The sequence below is a fragment of the Rhinoderma darwinii genome, chromosome 3, assembly GCF_050947455.1.
Source record: "Rhinoderma darwinii isolate aRhiDar2 chromosome 3, aRhiDar2.hap1, whole genome shotgun sequence".
Classification (NCBI taxonomy): Eukaryota; Metazoa; Chordata; class Amphibia; order Anura; family Rhinodermatidae; genus Rhinoderma; species Rhinoderma darwinii.
Genome location: NC_134689.1, coordinates 77699276 through 77719873, shown reverse-complemented (window position 1 = coordinate 77719873; position 20598 = coordinate 77699276). Strand labels below are relative to the sequence as shown.

Sequence of the window (20598 nt, the reverse complement as noted above, 5' to 3'; positions counted from 1 at the left end):
TCCTCTGCTTACTTGAGTGATTGTTATAGAGAATGGAACTCCACTAAACTACTGCTGGGTACCTCCCAGGGTAGTTTTTCTGTATTTTCAGGTTAAAGCAAGAACAAGGGTTCTTCAGGACCTCTTTGTTACAGCACTGTTAATCATAAACCAATAACTACATGATGGAAATGGACAAGAAACAGTTCTAATCTTTCTATTTTAAATTCCCAAAAACTGGACCCTTAACATGACGGTTTTTTCTTCCATTTCTGAAAGGCTTGGCTTTTCTATAAGTCTGGATGGCCGAGCGGTCTAAGGCGCTGCGTTCAGGTCGCAGTCTCCCCTGGAGGCGTGGGTTCAAATCCCACTTCTGACAATACAACTTTTATTAAACACACTGCAATGTCATTCCGACAGCGCTAGTGAAAAAACCCACTATGCCAAAACACGCCCCAAAATGTTAGACTCTTCAGATGACTGGCTTGGCATCCAATCTTGAAAGTTTTCTTATTTGTGTAGGATAGGATGACCGAGCAGTCTCTCGTGAAGGCGTGGATTTAAATCCCACTTTTGAATACTCATATTTAAGTAAACTATGTAAGACAATACCGATTCCTCTGCTTACTTGAGTGAATGTTATAGAGAATGGAACTCCACTAAACTACTGCTGGGTACCTCCCAGGGTAGTTTTTCTGTATTTTCAGGTTAAAGCAAGAACAAGGGTTCTTCAGGACCTCTTTGTTACAGCACTGTTAATCATAAACCAATAACTACATGATGGAAATGGACAAGAAACAGTTCTAATCTTTCTATATTAAATTCCCAAAAACTGGACCCTTAACATGACGGTTTTTTCTTCCATATCTGAAAGGCTTGGCTTTTCTATAAGTCAGGATGGCCGAGCGGTCTAAGGCGCTGCGTTAAGGTCGCAGTCTCCCCTGGAGGCGTGGGTTCAAATCCCACTTCTGACAATACAACTTTTATTAAACACACTGCAATGTCATTCCGACAGCGCTAGTGAAAAAACCCACTATGCCAAAACACGCCCCAAAATGTTAGACTCTTCAGATGACTGGCTTGGCATCCAATCTTGAAAGTTTTCTTATTTGTGTAGGATAGGATGACCGAGCAGTCTCTCGTGAAGGCGTGGATTTAAATCCCACTTTTGAATACTCATATTTAAGTAAACTATGTAAGACAATACCGATTCCTCTGCTTACTTGAGTGAATGTTATAGAGAATGGAACTCCACTAAACTACTGCTGGGTACCTCCCAGGGTAGTTTTTCTGTATTTTCAGGTTAAAGCAAGAACAAGGGTTCTTCAGGACCTCTTTTTTACAGCACTGTTAATCATAAACCAATAACTACATGATGGAAATGGACAAGAAACAGTACTAATCTTTCTATTTTCTATTTCATATTTAAGTAACTATGTAAGACAATACAGATTCCTCTGCTTACTTGAGTGATTGTTATAGAGAATGGAACTCCACTAAACTACTGCTGGGTACCTCCCAGGGTAGTTTTTCTGTATTTTCAGGTTAAAGCAAGAACAAGGGTTCTTCAGGACCTCTTTTTTACAGCACTGTTAATCATAAACCAATAACTACATGATGGAAATGGACAAGAAACAGTACTAATCTTTCTATTTTCTATTTCATATTTAAGTAACTATGTAAGACAATACAGATTCCTCTGCTTACTTGAGTGAATGTTATAGAGAATGGAACTCCACTAAACTACTGCTGGGTACCTCCCAGGGTAGTTTTTCTGTATTTTCAGGTTAAAGCAAGAACAAGGGTTCTTCAGGACCTCTTTGTTACAGCACTGTTAATCATAAACCAATAACTACATGATGGAAATGGACAAGAAACAGTTCTAATCTTTCTATTTTAAATTCCCAAAAACTGGACCCTTAACATGACGGTTTTTTCTTCCATATCTGAAAGGCTTGGCTTTTCTATAAGGCAGGATGGCCGAGCAGTCTAAGGCGCTGCGTTAAGGTCGCAGTCTCCCCTGGAGGCGTGGGTTCAAATCCCACTTCTGACAATATAACTTTTCTTAGACACACTGCAATGTCATTCCGACAGCGCTAGTGAAAAAACCCACTATGCCAAAACATGCCCCAAAATGTTAGACTCTTCAGATGACTGGCTTGGCATCCAATCTTGAAAGTTTTCTTATTTGTGTAGGATAGGATGACCGAGCAGTCTCTCGTGAAGGCGTGGATTTAAATCCTACTTTTGAATACTCATATTTAAGTAAACTATGTAAGACAATACCGATTCCTCTGCTTACTTGAGTGAATGTTATAGAGAATGGAACTCCACTAAACTACTGCTGGGTACCTCCCAGGGTAGTTTTTCTGTATTTTCAGGTTAAAGCAAGAACAAGGGTTCTTCAGGACCTCTTTTTTACAGCACTGTTAATCATAAACCAATAACTACATGATGGAAATGGACAAGAAACAGTACTAATCTTTCTATTTTCTATTTCATATTTAAGTAACTATGTAAGACAATACAGATTCCTCTGCTTACTTGAGTGATTGTTATAGAGAATGGAACTCCACTAAACTACTGCTGGGTACCTCCCAGGGTAGTTTTTCTGTATTTTCAGGTTAAAGCAAGAACAAGGGTTCTTCAGGACCTCTTTGTTACAGCACTGTTAATCATAAACCAATAACTACATGATGGAAATGGACAAGAAACAGTTCTAATCTTTCTATTTTAAATTCCCAAAAACTGGACCCTTAACATGACGGTTTTTTCTTCCATTTCTGAAAGGCTTGGCTTTTCTATAAGTCTGGATGGCCGAGCGGTCTGGTTCAAATCCCACTTCTGACAATACAACTTTTATTAAACACACTGCAATGTCATTCCGACAGCGCTAGTGAAAAAACCCACTATGCCAAAACACGCCCCAAAATGTTAGACTCTTCAGATGACTGGCTTGGCATCCAATCTTGAAAGTTTTCTTATTTGTGTAGGATAGGATGACCGAGCAGTCTCTCGTGAAGGCGTGGATTTAAATCCCACTTTTGAATACTCATATTTAAGTAAACTATGTAAGACAATACCGATTCCTCTGCTTACTTGAGTGAATGTTATAGAGAATGGAACTCCACTAAACTACTGCTGGGTACCTCCCAGGGTAGTTTTTCTGTATTTTCAGGTTAAAGCAAGAACAAGGGTTCTTCAGGACCTCTTTTTTACAGCACTGTTAATCATAAACCAATAACTACATGATGGAAATGGACAAGAAACAGTACTAATCTTTCTATTTTCTATTTCATATTTAAGTAACTATGTAAGACAATACAGATTCCTCTGCTTACTTGAGTGATTGTTATAGAGAATGGAACTCCACTAAACTACTGCTGGGTACCTCCCAGGGTAGTTTTTCTGTATTTTCAGGTTAAAGCAAGAACAAGGGTTCTTCAGGACCTCTTTGTTACAGCACTGTTAATCATAAACCAATAACTACATGATGGAAATGGACAAGAAACAGTTCTAATCTTTCTATTTTAAATTCCCAAAAACTGGACCCTTAACATGACGGTTTTTTCTTCCATTTCTGAAAGGCTTGGCTTTTCTATAAGTCAGGATGGCCGAGCGGTCTAAGGCGCTGCGTTCAGGTCACAGTCTCCCCTGGAAGCGTGGGTTCAAATCCCACTTCTGACAATACAACTTTTCTTAAACACACTGCAATGTCATTCCGACAGCACTAGTGAAAAAACCCACTATGCCAAAACACGCCCCAAAATGTTAGACTCTTCAGATGACTGGCTTGGCATCCAATCTTGAAAGTTTTCTAATTTGTGTAGGATAGGATGACCGAGCAGTCTCTCGTGAAGGCGTGGATTTAAATCCCACTTTTGAATACTCATATTTAAGTAAACTATGTAAGACAATACCGATTCCTCTGCTTACTTGAGTGAATGTTATAGAGAATGGAACTCCACTAAACTACTGCTGGGTACCTCCCAGGGTAGTTTTTCTGTATTTTCAGGTTAAAGCAAGAACAAGGGTTCTTCAGGACCTCTTTTTTACAGCACTGTTAATCATAAACCAATAACTACATGATGGAAATGGACAAGAAACAGTACTAATCTTTCTATTTTCTATTTCATATTTAAGTAACTATGTAAGACAATACAGATTCCTCTGCTTACTTGAGTGAATGTTATAGAGAATGGAACTCCACTAAACTACTGCTGGGTACCTCCCAGGGTAGTTTTTCTGTATTTTCAGGTTAAAGCAAGAACAAGGGTTCTTCAGGACCTCTTTGTTACAGCACTGTTAATCATAAACCAATAACTACATGATGGAAATGGACAAGAAACAGTTCTAATCTTTCTATTTTAAATTCCCAAAAACTGGACCCTTAACATGACGGTTTTTTCTTCCATATCTGAAAGGCTTGGCTTTTCTAAAAGTCAGGATGGCCGAGCGGTCTAAGGTGCTGCGTTCAGGTCGCAGTCTCCCCTGGAGGCGTGGGTTCAAATCCCACTTCTGACAATACAACTTTCATTAAACACACTGCAATGTCATTCCGACAGCACTAGTGAAAAAACCCACTATGCCAAAACACGCCCCAAAATGTTAGACTCTTCAGATGACTGGCTTGGCATCCAATCTTGAAAGTTTTCTAATTTGTGTAGGATAGGATGACCGAGCAGTCTCTCGTGAAGGCGTGGATTTAAATCCCACTTTTGAATACTCATATTTAAGTAAACTATGTAAGACAATACCGATTCCTCTGCTTACTTGAGTGAATGTTATAGAGAATGGAACTCCACTAAACTACTGCTGGGTACCTCCCAGGGTAGTTTTTCTGTATTTTCAGGTTAAAGCAAGAACAAGGGTTCTTCATGACCTCTTTTTTACAGCACTGTTAATCATAAACCAATAACTACATGATGGAAATGGACAAGAAACAGTACTAATCTTTCTATTTTCTATTTCATATTTAAGTAACTATGTAAGACAATACAGATTCCTCTGCTTACTTGAGTGAATGTTATAGAGAATGGAACTCCACTAAACTACTGCTGGGTACCTCCCAGGGTAGTTTTTCTGTATTTTCAGGTTAAAGCAAGAACAAGGGTTCTTCAGGACCTCTTTGTTACAGCACTGTTAATCATAAACCAATAACTACATGATGGAAATGGACAAGAAACAGTTCTAATCTTTCTATTTTAAATTCCCAAAAACTGGACCCTTAACATGACGGTTTTTTCTTCCATATCTGAAAGGCTTGGCTTTTCTATAAGGCAGGATGGCCGAGCAGTCTAAGGCGCTGCGTTAAGGTCGCAGTCTCCCCTGGAGGCGTGGGTTCAAATCCCACTTCTGACAATATAACTTTTCTTAAACACACTGCAATGTCATTCCGACAGCGCTAGTGAAAAAACCCACTATGCCAAAACATGCCCCAAAATGTTAGACTCTTCAGATGACTGGCTTGGCATCCAATCTTGAAAGTTTTCTTATTTGTGTAGGATAGGATGACCGAGCAGTCTCTCGTGAAGGCGTGGATTTAAATCCTACTTTTGAATACTCATATTTAAGTAAACTATGTAAGACAATACCGATTCCTCTGCTTACTTGAGTGAATGTTATAGAGAATGGAACTCCACTAAACTACTGCTGGGTACCTCCCAGGGTAGTTTTTCTGTATTTTCAGGTTAAAGCAAGAACAAGGGTTCTTCAGGACCTCTTTGTTACAGCACTGTTAATCATAAACCAATAACTACATGATGGAAATGGACAAGAAACAGTTCTAATCTTTCTATTTTAAATTCCCAAAAACTGGACCCTTAACATGACGGTTTTTTCTTCCATTTCTGAAAGGCTTGGCTTTTCTATAAGTCTGGATGGCCGAGCGGTCTAAGGCGCTGCGTTCAGGTCGCAGTCTCCCCTGGAGGCGTGGGTTCAAATCCCACTTCTGACAATACAACTTTTATTAAACACACTGCAATGTCATTCCGACAGCGCTAGTGAAAAAACCCACTATGCCAAAACACGCCCCAAAATGTTAGACTCTTCAGATGACTGGCTTGGCATCCAATCTTGAAAGTTTTCTTATTTGTGTAGGATAGGATGACCGAGCAGTCTCTCGTGAAGGCGTGGATTTAAATCCCACTTTTGAATACTCATATTTAAGTAAACTATGTAAGACAATACCGATTCCTCTGCTTACTTGAGTGAATGTTATAGAGAATGGAACTCCACTAAACTACTGCTGGGTACCTCCCAGGGTAGTTTTTCTGTATTTTCAGGTTAAAGCAAGAACAAGGGTTCTTCAGGACCTCTTTTTTACAGCACTGTTAATCATAAACCAATAACTACATGATGGAAATGGACAAGAAACAGTACTAATCTTTCTATTTTCTATTTCATATTTAAGTAACTATGTAAGACAATACAGATTCCTCTGCTTACTTGAGTGATTGTTATAGAGAATGGAACTCCACTAAACTACTGCTGGGTACCTCCCAGGGTAGTTTTTCTGTATTTTCAGGTTAAAGCAAGAACAAGGGTTCTTCAGGACCTCTTTGTTACAGCACTGTTAATCATAAACCAATAACTACATGATGGAAATGGACAAGAAACAGTTCTAATCTTTCTATTTTAAATTCCCAAAAACTGGACCCTTAACATGACGGTTTTTTCTTCCATTTCTGAAAGGCTTGGCTTTTCCATAAGTCTGGATGGCCGAGCGGTCTAAGGCGCTGCGTTCAGGTCGCAGTCTCCCCTGGAGGCGTGGGTTCAAATCCCACTTCTGACAATACAACTTTTATTAAACACACTGCAATGTCATTCCGACAGCGCTAGTGAAAAAACCCACTATGCCAAAACACGCCCCAAAATGTTAGACTCTTCAGATGACTGGCTTGGCATCCAATCTTGAAAGTTTTCTTATTTGTGTAGGATAGGATGACCGAGCAGTCTCTCGTGAAGGCGTGGATTTAAATCCCACTTTTGAATACTCATATTTAAGTAAACTATGTAAGACAATACCGATTCCTCTGCTTACTTGAGTGAATGTTATAGAGAATGGAACTCCACTAAACTACTGCTGGGTACCTCCCAGGGTAGTTTTTCTGTATTTTCAGGTTAAAGCAAGAACAAGGGTTCTTCAGGACCTCTTTTTTACAGCACTGTTAATCATAAACCAATAACTACATGATGGAAATGGACAAGAAACAGTACTAATCTTTCTATTTTCTATTTCATATTTAAGTAACTATGTAAGACAATACAGATTCCTCTGCTTACTTGAGTGATTGTTATAGAGAATGGAACTCCACTAAACTACTGCTGGGTACCTCCCAGGGTAGTTTTTCTGTATTTTCAGGTTAAAGCAAGAACAAGGGTTCTTCAGGACCTCTTTGTTACAGCACTGTTAATCATAAACCAATAACTACATGATGGAAATGGACAAGAAACAGTTCTAATCTTTCTATTTTAAATTCCCAAAAACTGGACCCTTAACATGACGGTTTTTTCTTCCATATCTGAAAGGCTTGGCTTTTCTATAAGTCAGGATGGCCGAGCGGTCTAAGGCGCTGCGTTCAGGTCACAGTCTCCCCTGGAGGCGTGGGTTCAAATCCCACTTCTGACAATACAACTTTTCTTAAACACACTGCAATGTCATTCCGACAGCACTAGTGAAAAAACCCACTATGCCAAAACACGCCCCAAAATGTTAGACTCTTCAGATGACTGGCTTGGCATCCAATCTTGAAAGTTTTCTAATTTGTGTAGGATAGGATGACCGAGCAGTCTCTCGTGAAGGCGTGGATTTAAATCCCACTTTTGAATACTCATATTTAAGTAAACTATGTAAGACAATACCGATTCCTCTGCTTACTTGAGTGAATGTTATAGAGAATGGAACTCCACTAAACTACTGCTGGGTACCTCCCAGGGTAGTTTTTCTGTATTTTCAGGTTAAAGCAAGAACAAGGGTTCTTCATGACCTCTTTTTTACAGCACTGTTAATCATAAACCAATAACTACATGATGGAAATGGACAAGAAACAGTACTAATCTTTCTATTTTCTATTTCATATTTAAGTAACTATGTAAGACAATACAGATTCCTCTGCTTACTTGAGTGAATGTTATAGAGAATGGAACTCCACTAAACTACTGCTGGGTACCTCCCAGGGTAGTTTTTCTTTATTTTCAGGTTAAAGCAAGAACAAGGGTTCTTCAGGACCTCTTTGTTACAGCACTGTTAATCATAAACCAATAACTACATGATGGAAATGGACAAGAAACAGTTATAATCTTTCTATTTTAAATTCCCAAAAACTGGACCCTTAACATGACGGTTTTTTCTTCCATATCTGAAAGGCTTGGCTTTTCTATAAGTCAGGATGGCCGAGCGGTCTAAGGTGCTGCGTTCAGGTCGCAGTCTCCCCTGGAGGCGTGGGTTCAAATCCCACTTCTGACAATACAACTTTCATTAAACACACTGCAATGTCATTCTGACAGTGCTAGTGAAAAAACCCACTATGCCAAAACATGCCCCAAAATGTTAGACTCTTCAGATGACTGGCTTGGCATCCAATCTTGGAAGTTTTCTTATTTGTGTAGGATAGGATGACCGAGCAGTCTCTCGTGAAGGCGTGGATTTAAATCCTACTTTTGAATACTCATATTTAAGTAAACTATGTAAGACAATACCGATTCCTCTGCTTACTTGAGTGAATGTTATAGAGAATGGAACTCCACTAAACTACTGCTGGGTACCTCCCAGGGTAGTTTTTCTGTATTTTCAGGTTAAAGCAAGAACAAGGGTTCTTCAGGACCTCTTTTTTACAGCACTGTTAATCATAAACCAATAACTACATGATGGAAATGGACAAGAAACAGTTCTAATCTTTCTATTTTAAATTCCCAAAAACTGGACCCTTAACATGACGGTTTTTTCTTCCATTTCTGAAAGGCTTGGCTTTTCTATAAGTCAGGATGGCCGAGCGGTCTAAGGCGCTGCGTTCAGGTCGCAGTCTCCCCTGGAGGCGTGGGTTCAAATCCCACTTCTGACAATACAACTTTCATTAAACACACTGCAATGTCATTCCGACAGCGCTAGTGAAAAAACCCACTATGCCAAAACACGCCCCAAAATGTTAGACTCTTCAGGTGACTGGCTTGGCATCCAATCTTGAAAGTTTTCTTATTTGTGTAGGATAGGATGACCGAGCAGTCTCTCGTGAAGGCGTGGATTTAAATCCTACTTTTGAATACTCATATTTAAGTAAACTATGTAAGACAATACCGATTCCTCTCCTTACTTGAGTGAATGTTATAGAGAATGGAACTCCACTAAACTACTGCTGGGTACCTCCCAGGGTAGTTTTTCTGTATTTTCAGGTTAAAGCAAGAACAAGGGTTCTTCAGGACCTCTTTTTTACAGCACTGTTAATCATAAACCAATAACTACATGATGGAAATGGACAAGAAACAGTTCTAATCTTTCTATTTTAAATTCCCAAAAACTGGACCCTTAACATGACGGTTTTTTCTTAGATTTCTGAAAGGCTTGGCTTTTCAATAAGTCAGGATGGCCGAGCGGTCTAAGGTGCTGCGTTCAGGTCGCAGTCTCCCCTGGAGGCGTGGGTTCAAATCCCACTTCTGACAATACAACTTTCATTAAACACACTGCAATGTCATTCCGACAGCGCTAGTGAAAAAACCCACTATGCCAAAACACGCCCCAAAATGTTAGACTCTTCAGATGACTGGCTTGGCATCTAATCTTGAAAGTTTTCTTATTTGTGTAGGATAGGATGACCGAGCAGTCTCTCGTGAAGGCGTGGATTTAAATCCCACTTTTGAATACTCATATTTAAGTAAACTATGTAAGACAATACCGATTCCTCTGCTTACTTGAGTGAATGTTATAGAGAATGGAACTCCACTAAACTACTGCTGGGTACCTCCCAGGGTAGTTTTTCTGTATTTTCAGGTTAAAGCAAGAACAAGGGTTCTTCAGGACCTCTTTTTTACAGCACTGTTAATCATAAACCAATAACTACATGATGGAAATGGACAAGAAACAGTACTAATCTTTCTATTTTCTATTTCATATTTAAGTAACTATGTAAGACAATACAGATTCCTCTGCTTACTTGAGTGAATGTTATAGAGAATGGAACTCCACTAAACTACTGCTGGGTACCTCCCAGGGTAGTTTTTCTGTATTTTCAGGTTAAAGCAAGAACAAGGGTTCTTCAGGACCTCTTTGTTACAGCACTGTTAATCATAAACCAATAACTACATGATGGAAATGGACAAGAAACAGTTCTAATCTTTCTATTTTAAATTCCCAAAAACTGGACCCTTAACATGACGGTTTTTTCTTCCATATCTGAAAGGCTTGGCTTTTCTATAAGTCAGGATGGCCGAGCGGTCTAAGGCGCTGCGTTCAGGTCGCAGTCTCCCCTGGAGGCGTGGGTTCAAATCCCACTTCTGACAATACAACTTTCATTAAACACACTGCAATGTCATTCCGACAGCGCTAGTGAAAAAACCCACTATGCCAAAACACGCCCCAAAATGTTAGACTCTTCAGATGACTGGCTTGGCATCTAATCTTGAAAGTTTTCTTATTTGTGTAGGATAGGATGACCGAGCAGTCTCTCGTGAAGGCGTGGATTTAAATCCCACTTTTGAATACTCATATTTAAGTAAACTATGTAAGACAATACCGATTCCTCTGCTTACTTGAGTGAATGTTATAGAGAATGGAACTCCACTAAACTACTGCTGGGTACCTCCCAGGGTAGTTTTTCTGTATTTTCAGGTTAAAGCAAGAACAAGGGTTCTTCAGGACCTCTTTTTTACAGCACTGTTAATCATAAACCAATAACTACATGATGGAAATGGACAAGAAACAGTACTAATCTTTCTATTTTCTATTTCATATTTAAGTAACTATGTAAGACAATACAGATTCCTCTGCTTACTTGAGTGAATGTTATAGAGAATGGAACTCCACTAAACTACTGCTGGGTACCTCCCAGGGTAGTTTTTCTGTATTTTCAGGTTAAAGCAAGAACAAGGGTTCTTCAGGACCTCTTTGTTACAGCACTGTTAATCATAAACCAATAACTACATGATGGAAATGGACAAGAAACAGTTCTAATCTTTCTATTTTAAATTCCCAAAAACTGGACCCTTAACATGACGGTTTTTTCTTCCATATCTGAAAGGCTTGGCTTTTCTATAAGTCAGGATGGCCGAGCGGTCTAAGGCGCTGCGTTCAGGTCGCAGTCTCCCCTGGAGGCGTGTGTTCAAATCCCACTTCTGACAATACACCTTTTATTAAACACACTGCAATGTCATTCCGACAGCGCTAGTGAAAAAACCCACTATGCCAAAACACGCCCCAAAATGTTAGACTCTTCAGATGACTGGCTTGGCATCCAATCTTGAAAGTTTTCTTATTTGTGTAGGATAGGATGACCGAGCAGTCTCTCGTGAAGGCGTGGATTTAAATCCCACTTTTGAATACTCATATTTAAGTAAACTATGTAAGACAATACCGATTCCTCTGCTTACTTGAGTGAATGTTATAGAGAATGGAACTCCACTAAACTACTGCTGGGTACCTCCCAGGGTAGTTTTTCTGTATTTTCAGGTTAAAGCAAGAACAAGGGTTCTTCAGGACCTCTTTTTTACAGCACTGTTAATCATAAACCAATAACTACATGATGGAAATGGACAAGAAACAGTACTAATCTTTCTATTTTCTATTTCATATTTAAGTAACTATGTAAGACAATACAGATTCCTCTGCTTACTTGAGTGAATGTTATAGAGAATGGAACTCCACTAAACTACTGCTGGGTACCTCCCAGGGTAGTTTTTCTGTATTTTCAGGTTAAGCAAGAACAAGGGTTCTTCAGGACCTCTTTGTTACAGCACTGTTAATCATAAACCAATAACTACATGATGGAAATGGACAAGAAACAGTTCTAATCTTTCTATTTTAAATTCCCAAAAACTGGACCCTTAACATGACGGTTTTTTCTTCCATTTCTGAAAGGCTTGGCTTTTCTATAAGTCAGGATGGCCGAGCGGTCTAAGGCGCTGCGTTCAGGTCGCAGTCTCCCCTGGAGGCGTGGGTTCAAATCCCACTTCTGACAATACAACTTTTATTAAACACACTGCAATGTCATTCCGACAGCGCTAGTGAAAAAACCCACTATGCCAAAACATGCCCCAAAATGTTAGACTCTTCAGATGACTGGCTTGGCATCCAATCTTGAAAGTTTTCTTATTTGTGTAGGATAGGATGACCGAGCAGTCTCTCGTGAAGGCGTGGATTTAAATCCTACTTTTGAATACTCATATTTAAGTAAACTATGTAAGACAATACCGATTCCTCTGCTTACTTGAGTGAATGTTATAGAGAATGGAACTCCACTAAACTACTGCTGGGTACCTCCCAGGGTAGTTTTTCTGTATTTTCAGGTTAAAGCAAGAACAAGGGTTCTTCAGGACCTCTTTTTTACAGCACTGTTAATCATAAACCAATAACTACATGATGGAAATGGACAAGAAACAGTACTAATCTTTCTATTTTCTATTTCATATTTAAGTAACTATGTAAGACAATACAGATTCCTCTGCTTACTTGAGTGAATGTTATAGAGAATGGAACTCCACTAAACTACTGCTGGGTACCTCCCAGGGTAGTTTTTCTGTATTTTCAGGTTAAAGCAAGAACAAGGGTTCTTCAGGACCTCTTTGTTACAGCACTGTTAATCATAAACCAATAACTACATGATGGAAATGGACAAGAAACAGTTCTAATCTTTCTATTTTAAATTCCCAAAAACTGGACCCTTAACATGACGGTTTTTTCTTCCATATCTGAAAGGCTTGGCTTTTCTATAAGTCAGGATGGCCGAGCGGTCTAAGGCGCTGCGTTCAGGTCGCAGTCTCCCCTGGAGGCGTGGGTTCAAATCCCACTTCTGACAATACAACTTTCATTAAACACACTGCAATGTCATTCTGACAGCGCTAGTGAAAGAACCCACTATGCCAAAACATGCCCCAAAATGTTAGACTCTTCAGATGACTGGCTTGGCATCCAATCTTGAAAGTTTTCTTATTTGTGTAGGATAGGATGACCGAGCAGTCTCTCGTGAAGGCGTGGATTTAAATCCTACTTTTGAATACTCATATTTAAGTAAACTATGACAATACCGATTCCTCTGCTTACTTGAGTGAATGTTATAGAGAATGGAACTCCACTAAACTACTGCTGGGTACCTCGCAGGGTAGTTTTTCTGTATTTTCAGGTTAAAGCAAGAACAAGGGTTCTTCAGGACCTCTTTTTTACAGCACTGTTAATCATAAACCAATAACTACATGATGGAAATGGACAAGAAACAGTACTAATCTTTCTATTTTCTATTTCATATTTAAGTAACTATGTAAGACAATACAGATTCCTCTGCTTACTTGAGTGAATGTTATAGAGAATGGAACTCCACTAAACTACTGCTGGGTACCTCCCAGGGTAGTTTTTCTGTATTTTCAGGTTAAAGCAAGAACAAGGGTTCTTCAGGACCTCTTTGTTACAGCACTGTTAATCATAAACCAATAACTACATGATGGAAATGGACAAGAAACAGTTCTAATCTTTCTATTTTAAATTCCCAAAAACTGGACCCTTAACATGACGGTTTTTTCTTCCATTTCTGAAAGGCTTGGCTTTTCTATAAGTCAGGATGGCCGAGCGGTCTAAGGCGCTGCGTTAAGGTCGCAGTCTCCCCTGGATGCGTGGGTTCAAATCCCACTTCTGACAATACAACTTTTCTTAAACACACTGCAATGTCATTCCGACAGCACTAGTGAAAAAACCCACTATGCCAAAACACGCCCCAAAATGTTAGACTCTTCAGATGACTGGCTTGGCATCCAATCTTGAAAGTTTTCTTATTTGTGTAGGATAGGATGACCGAGCAGTCTCTCGTGAAGGCGTGGATTTAAATCCCACTTTTGAATACTCATATTTAAGTAAACTATGTAAGACAATACCGATTCCTCTGCTTACTTGAGTGAATGTTATAGAGAATGGAACTCCACTAAACTACTGCTGGGTACCTCCCAGGGTAGTTTTTCTGTATTTTCAGGTTAAAGCAAGAACAAGGGTACTTCAGGACCTCTTTTTTACAGCACTGTTAATCATAAACCAATAACTACATGATGGAAATGGACAAGAAACAGTTCTAATCTTTCTATTTTAAATTCCCAAAAACTGGACCCTTAACATGACGGTTTTTTCTTCCATTTCTGAAAGGCTTAGCTTTTCTTTTAGTCAGGATGGCCGAGCGGTCTAAGGCGCTGCGTTCAGGTCGCAGTCTCCCCTGGAGGCGTGGGTTCAAATCCCACTTCTGACAATACAACTTTTATTAAACACACTGCAATGTCATTCCGACAGCGCTAGTGAAAAAACCCACTATGCCAAAACACGCCCCAAAATGTTAGACTCTTCAGATGACTGGCTTGGCATCCAATCTTGAAAGTTTTCTTATTTGTGTAGGATAGGATGACCGAGCAGTCTCTCGTGAAGGCGTGGATTTAAATCCCACTTTTGAATACTCATATTTAAGTAAACTATGTAAGACAATACCGATTCCTCTGCTTACTTGAGTGAATGTTATAGAGAATGGAACTCCACTAAACTACTGCTGGGTACCTCCCAGGGTAGTTTTTCTGTATTTTCAGGTTAAAGCAAGAACAAGGGTTCTTCAGGACCTCTTTGTTACAGCACTGTTAATCATAAACCAATAACTACATGATGGAAATGGACAAGAAACAGTTCTAATCTTTCTATTTTAAATTCCCAAAAACTGGACCCTTAACATGACGGTTTTTTCTTCCATTTCTGAAAGGCTTGGCTTTTCTATAAGTCAGGATGGCCGAGCGGTCTAAGGCGCTGCGTTCAGGTCGCAGTTTCCCCTGGAGGCGTGGGTTCAAATCCCACTTCTGACAATACAACTTTTATTAAACACACTGCAATGTCATTCCGACCGTGCTAGTGAAAAAACCCACTATGCCAAAACACGCCCCAAAATGTTAGACTCTTCAGATGACTGGCTTGGCATCCAATCTTGAAAGTTTTCTTATTTGTGTAGGATAGGATGACCGAGCAGTCTCTCGTGAAGGCGTGGATTTAAATCCCACTTTTGAATACTCATATTTAAGTAAACTATGTAAGACAATACCGATTCCTCTGCTTACTTGAGTGAATGTTATAGAGAATGGAACTCCACTAAACTACTGCTGGGTACCTCCCAGGGTAGTTTTTTCTGTATTTTCAGGTTAAAGCAAGAACAAGGGTTCTTCAGGACCTCTTTGTTACAGCACTGTTAATCACACACCAATAACTACATGATGGAAATGGACAAGAAACAGTACTAATCTTTCTAATTTCTATTTCATATTTAAGTAACTATGTAAGACAATACAGATTCCTCTGCTTACTTGAGTGAATGTTATAGAGAATGGAACTCCACTAAACTACTGCTGGGTACCTCCCAGGGTAGTTTTTCTGTATTTTCAGGTTAAAGCAAGAACAAGGGTTCTTCAGGACCTCTTTGTTACAGCACTGTTAATCATAAACCAATAACTACATGATGGAAATGGACAAGAAACAGTTCTAATCTTTCTATTTTAAATTCCCAAAAACTGGACCCTTAACATGACGGTTTTTTCTTCCATTTCTGAAAGGCTTAGCTTTTCTATTAGTCAGGATGGCCGAGCGGTCTAAGGCGCTGCGTTCAGGTCGCAGTCTCCCCTGGAGGCGTGGGTTCAAGTCCCACTTCTGACAATACAACTTTTCTTAAACACACTGCAATGTCATTCCGACAGCGCTAGTGAAAAAACCCACTATGCCAAAACACGCCCCAAAATGTTAGACTCTTCAGATGACTGGCTTGGCATCCAATCTTGAAAGTTTTCTTATTTGTGTAGGATAGGATGACCGAGCAGTCTCTCGTGAAGGCGTGGATTTAAATCCCACTTTTGAATACTCATATTTAAGTAAACTATGTAAGACAATACCGATTCCTCTGCTTACTTGAGTGAATGTTATAGAGAATGGAACTCCACTAAACTACTGCTGGGTACCTCCCAGGGTAGTTTTTCTGTATTTTCAGGTTAAAGCAAGAACAAGGGTTCTTCAGGACCTCTTTTTTACAGCACTGTTAATCATAAACCAATAACTACATGATGGAAATGGACAAGAAACAGTACTAATCTTTCTATTTTCTATTTCATATTTAAGTAACTATGTAAGACAATACAGATTCCTCTGCTTACTTGAGTGAATGTTATAGAGAATGGAACTCCACTAAACTACTGCTGGGTACCTCCCAGGGTAGTTTTTCTGTATTTTCAGGTTAAAGCAAGAACAAGGGTTCTTCAGGACCTCTTTTTTAAAGCACTGTTAATCATAAACCAATAACTACATGATGGAAATGGACAAGAAACAGTACTAATCTTTCTATTTTCTATTTCATATTTAAGTAACTATGTAAGACAATACAGATTCCTCTGCTTACTTGAGTGAATGTTATAGAGAATGGAACTCCACTAAACTACTGCTGGGTACCTCCCAGGGTAGTTTTTCTGTATTTTCAGGTTAAAGCAAGAACAAGGGTTCTTCAGGACCTCTTTGTTACAGCACTGTTAATCATAAACCAATAACTACATGATGGAAATGGACAAGAAACAGTTCTAATCTTTCTATTTTAAATTCCCAAAAACTGGACCCTTAACATGACGGTTTTTTCTTCCATTTCTGAAAGGCTTAGCTTTTCTATTAGTCAGGATGGCCGAGCGGTCTAAGGCGCTGCGTTCAGGTCGCAGTCTCCCCTGGAGGCGTGGGTTCAAGTCCCACTTCTGACAATACAACTTTTCTTAAACACACTGCAATGTCATTCCGACAGCGCTAGTGAAAAAACCCACTATGCCAAAACACGCCCCAAAATGTTAGACTCTTCAGATGACTGGCTTGGCATCCAATCTTGAAAGTTTTCTTATTTGTGTAGGATAGGATGACCGAGCAGTCTCTCGTGAAGGCGTGGATTTAAATCCCACTTTTGAATACTCATATTTAAGTAAACTATGTAAGACAATACCGATTCCTCTGCTTACTTGAGTGAATGTTATAGAGAATGGAACTCCACTAAACTACTGCTGGGTACCTCCCAGGGTAGTTTTTCTGTATTTTCAGGTTAAAGCAAGAACAAGGGTTCTTCAGGACCTCTTTTTTACAGCACTGTTAATCATAAACCAATAACTACATGATGGAAATGGACAAGAAACAGTACTAATCTTTCTATTTTCTATTTCATATTTAAGTAACTATGTAAGACAATACAGATTCCTCTGCTTACTTGAGTGAATGTTATAGAGAATGGAACTCCACTAAACTACTGCTGGGTACCTCCCAGGGTAGTTTTTCTGTATTTTCAGGTTAAAGCAAGAACAAGGGTTCTTCAGGACCTTTTTTTTACACCACTGTTAATCATAAACCAATAACTACATGATGGAAATGGACAAGAAACAGTTCTAATCTTTCTATTTTAAATTCCCAAAAACTGGACCCTTAACATGACGGTTTTTTCTTCCATATCTGAAAGGCTTGGATTTTCTATAAGTCAGGATGGCCGAGCGGTCTAAGGTGCTGCGTTCAGGTCGCAGTCTCCCCTGGAGGCGTGGGTTCAAATCCCACTTCTGACAATACAACTTTTATTAAACACACTGCAATGTCATTCCGACAGCGCTAGTGAAAAAACCCACTATGCCAAAACACACCCCAAAATGTTAGACTCTTCAGATGACTGGCTTGGCATCCAATCTTGAAAGTTTTCTTATTTGTGTAGGATAGGATGACCGAGCAGTCTCTCGTGAAGGCGTGGATTTAAATCCCACTTTTGAATACTCATATTTAAGTAAACTATGTAAGACAATACCGATTCCTCTGCTTACTTGAGTGAATGTTATAGAGAATGGAACTCCACTAAACTACTGCTGGGTACCTCCCAGGGTAGTTTTTCTGTATTTTCAGGTTAAAGCAAGAACAAGGGTTCTTCAGGACCTCTTTTTTACAGCACTGTTAATCATAAACCAATAACTACATGATGGAAATGGACAAGAAACAGTACTAATCTTTCTATTTTCTATTTCATATTTAAGTAACTATGTAAGACAATACAGATTCCTCTGCTTACTTGAGTGAATGTTATAGAGAATGGAACTCCACTAAACTACTGCTGGGTACCTCCCAGGGTAGTTTTTCTGTATTTTCAGGTTAAAGCAAGAACAAGGGTTCTTCAGGACCTCTTTTTTACAGCATTAATCATAAACCAATAACTACATGATGGAAATGGACAAGAAACAGTACTAATCTTTCTATTTTCTATTTCATATTTAAGTAACTATGTAAGACAATACAGATTCCTCTGCTTACTTGAGTGAATGTTATAGAGAATGGAACTCCACTAAACTACTGCTGGGTACCTCCCAGGGTAGTTTTTCTGTATTTTCAGGTTAAAGCAAGAACAAGGGTTCTTCAGGACCTCTTTGTTACAGCACTGTTAATCATAAACCAATAACTACATGATGGAAATGGACAAGAAACAGTTCTAATCTTTCTATTTTAAATTCCCAAAAACTGGACCCTTAACATGACGGTTTTTTCTTCCATTTCTGAAAGGCTTGGCTTTTCTATAAGTCAGGATGGCCGAGCGGTCTAAGGCGCTGCGTTAAGGTCGCAGTCTCCCCTGGAGGCGTGGGTTCAAATCCCACTTCTGACAATACAACTTTTCTTAAACACACTGCAATGTCATTCCGACAGCGCTAGTGAAAAAACCCACTATGCCAAAACACGCCCCAAAATGTTAGACTCTTCAGATGACTGGCTTGGCGTCCAATCTTGAAAGTTTTCTTATTTGTGTAGGATAGGATGACCGAGCAGTCTCTCGTGAAGGCGTGGATTTAAATCCCACTTTTGAATACTCATATTTAAGTAAACTATGTAAGACAATACCGATTCCTCTGCTTACTTGAGTGAATGTTATAGAGAATGGAACTCCACTAAACTACTGCTGGGTACCTCCCAGGGTAGTTTTTCTGTATTTTCAGGTTAAAGCAAGAACAAGGGTTCTTCAGGACCTCTTTGTTACAGCACTGTTAATCATAAACCAATAACTACATGATGGAAATGGACAAGAAACAGTACTAATCTTTCTATTTTCTATTTCATATTTAAGTAACTATGTAAGACAATACAGATTCCTCTGCTTACTTGAGTGAATGTTATAGAGAATGGAACTCCACTAAACTACTGCTGGGTACCTCCCAGGGTAGTTTTTCTGTATTTTCAGGTTAAAGCAAGAACAAGGGTTCTTCAGGACCTCTTTGTTACAGCACTGTTAATCATAAACCAATAACTACATGATGGAAATGGACAAGAAACAGTTCTAATCTTTCTATTTTAAATTCCCAAAAACTGGACCCTTAACATGACGGTTTTTTCTTCCATATCTGAAAGGCTTGGCTTTTCTATAAGTCAGGATGGCCGAGCGGTCTAAGGCGCTGCGTTCAGGTCGCAGTCTCCCCTGGAGGCGTGGGTTCAAATCCCACTTCTGACAATACAACTTTCATTAAACACACTGCAATGTCATTCTGACAGCGCTAGTGAAAGAACCCACTATGCCAAAACATGCCCCAAAATGTTAGACTCTTCAGATGACTGGCTTGGCATCCAATCTTGAAAGTTTTCTTATTTGTGTAGGATAGGATGACCGAGCAGTCTCTCGTGAAGGCGTGGATTTAAATCCTACTTTTGAATACTCATATTTAAGTAAACTATGACAATACCGATTCCTCTGCTTACTTGAGTGAATGTTATAGAGAATGGAACTCCACTAAACTACTGCTGGGTACCTCGCAGGGTAGTTTTTCTGTATTTTCAGGTTAAAGCAAGAACAAGGGTTCTTCAGGACCTCTTTTTTACAGCACTGTTAATCATAAACCAATAACTACATGATGGAAATGGACAAGAAACAGTACTAATCTTTCTATTTTCTATTTCATATTTAAGTAACTATGTAAGACAATACAGATTCCTCTGCTTACTTGAGTGAATGTTATAGAGAATGGAACTCCACTAAACTACTGCTGGGTACCTCCCAGGGTAGTTTTTCTGTATTTTCAGGTTAAAGCAAGAACAAGGGTTCTTCAGGACCTCTTTGTTACAGCACTGTTAATCATAAACCAATAACTACATGATGGAAATGGACAAGAAACAGTTCTAATCTTTCTATTTTAAATTCCCAAAAACTGGACCCTTAACATGACGGTTTTTTCTTCCATTTCTGAAAGGCTTGGCTTTTCTATAAGTCAGGATGGCCGAGCGGTCTAAGGCGCTGCGTTAAGGTCGCAGTCTCCCCTGGATGCGTGGGTTCAAATCCCACTTCTGACAATACAACTTTTCTTAAACACACTGCAATGTCATTCCGACAGCACTAGTGAAAAAACCCACTATGCCAAAACACGCCCCAAAATGTTAGACTC

General features: G+C 39.3%; 15 non-coding genes across 15 annotated transcripts; all 15 read left to right on the top strand.

The window, feature by feature from the left end:
• Window positions 1–870: 870 nt before the first annotated feature.
• TRNAL-AAG (transfer RNA leucine (anticodon AAG)) lies at window positions 871–953 on the top strand. Its single transcript has one exon. It is a non-coding gene; the product is annotated as a tRNA-Leu (tRNA).
• A 3467-nt stretch (window positions 954–4420) lies between these two features.
• TRNAL-CAG (transfer RNA leucine (anticodon CAG)) lies at window positions 4421–4503 on the top strand. The gene has a single exon. It is a non-coding gene; the product is annotated as a tRNA-Leu (tRNA).
• Window positions 4504–8363: 3860 nt separating this feature from the next.
• TRNAL-CAG (transfer RNA leucine (anticodon CAG)) lies at window positions 8364–8446 on the top strand. The gene has a single exon. It is a non-coding gene; the product is annotated as a tRNA-Leu (tRNA).
• A 512-nt stretch (window positions 8447–8958) lies between these two features.
• On the top strand, window positions 8959–9041 carry TRNAL-CAG (transfer RNA leucine (anticodon CAG)). The gene has a single exon. It is a non-coding gene; the product is annotated as a tRNA-Leu (tRNA).
• Window positions 9042–9553: 512 nt separating this feature from the next.
• Window positions 9554–9636, top strand: TRNAL-CAG (transfer RNA leucine (anticodon CAG)). The gene has a single exon. It is a non-coding gene; the product is annotated as a tRNA-Leu (tRNA).
• A 754-nt stretch (window positions 9637–10390) lies between these two features.
• On the top strand, window positions 10391–10473 carry TRNAL-CAG (transfer RNA leucine (anticodon CAG)). Its single transcript has one exon. It is a non-coding gene; the product is annotated as a tRNA-Leu (tRNA).
• A 1590-nt stretch (window positions 10474–12063) lies between these two features.
• TRNAL-CAG (transfer RNA leucine (anticodon CAG)) lies at window positions 12064–12146 on the top strand. Its single transcript has one exon. It is a non-coding gene; the product is annotated as a tRNA-Leu (tRNA).
• A 754-nt stretch (window positions 12147–12900) lies between these two features.
• On the top strand, window positions 12901–12983 carry TRNAL-CAG (transfer RNA leucine (anticodon CAG)). The gene has a single exon. It is a non-coding gene; the product is annotated as a tRNA-Leu (tRNA).
• Window positions 12984–14328: 1345 nt separating this feature from the next.
• TRNAL-CAG (transfer RNA leucine (anticodon CAG)) lies at window positions 14329–14411 on the top strand. Its single transcript has one exon. It is a non-coding gene; the product is annotated as a tRNA-Leu (tRNA).
• A 512-nt stretch (window positions 14412–14923) lies between these two features.
• TRNAL-CAG (transfer RNA leucine (anticodon CAG)) lies at window positions 14924–15006 on the top strand. The gene has a single exon. It is a non-coding gene; the product is annotated as a tRNA-Leu (tRNA).
• A 755-nt stretch (window positions 15007–15761) lies between these two features.
• On the top strand, window positions 15762–15844 carry TRNAL-CAG (transfer RNA leucine (anticodon CAG)). The gene has a single exon. It is a non-coding gene; the product is annotated as a tRNA-Leu (tRNA).
• Window positions 15845–16840: 996 nt separating this feature from the next.
• TRNAL-CAG (transfer RNA leucine (anticodon CAG)) lies at window positions 16841–16923 on the top strand. The gene has a single exon. It is a non-coding gene; the product is annotated as a tRNA-Leu (tRNA).
• Window positions 16924–17677: 754 nt separating this feature from the next.
• TRNAL-CAG (transfer RNA leucine (anticodon CAG)) lies at window positions 17678–17760 on the top strand. The gene has a single exon. It is a non-coding gene; the product is annotated as a tRNA-Leu (tRNA).
• Window positions 17761–18753: 993 nt separating this feature from the next.
• Window positions 18754–18836, top strand: TRNAL-AAG (transfer RNA leucine (anticodon AAG)). Its single transcript has one exon. It is a non-coding gene; the product is annotated as a tRNA-Leu (tRNA).
• A 754-nt stretch (window positions 18837–19590) lies between these two features.
• TRNAL-CAG (transfer RNA leucine (anticodon CAG)) lies at window positions 19591–19673 on the top strand. The gene has a single exon. It is a non-coding gene; the product is annotated as a tRNA-Leu (tRNA).
• Window positions 19674–20598: the final 925 nt, after the last annotated feature.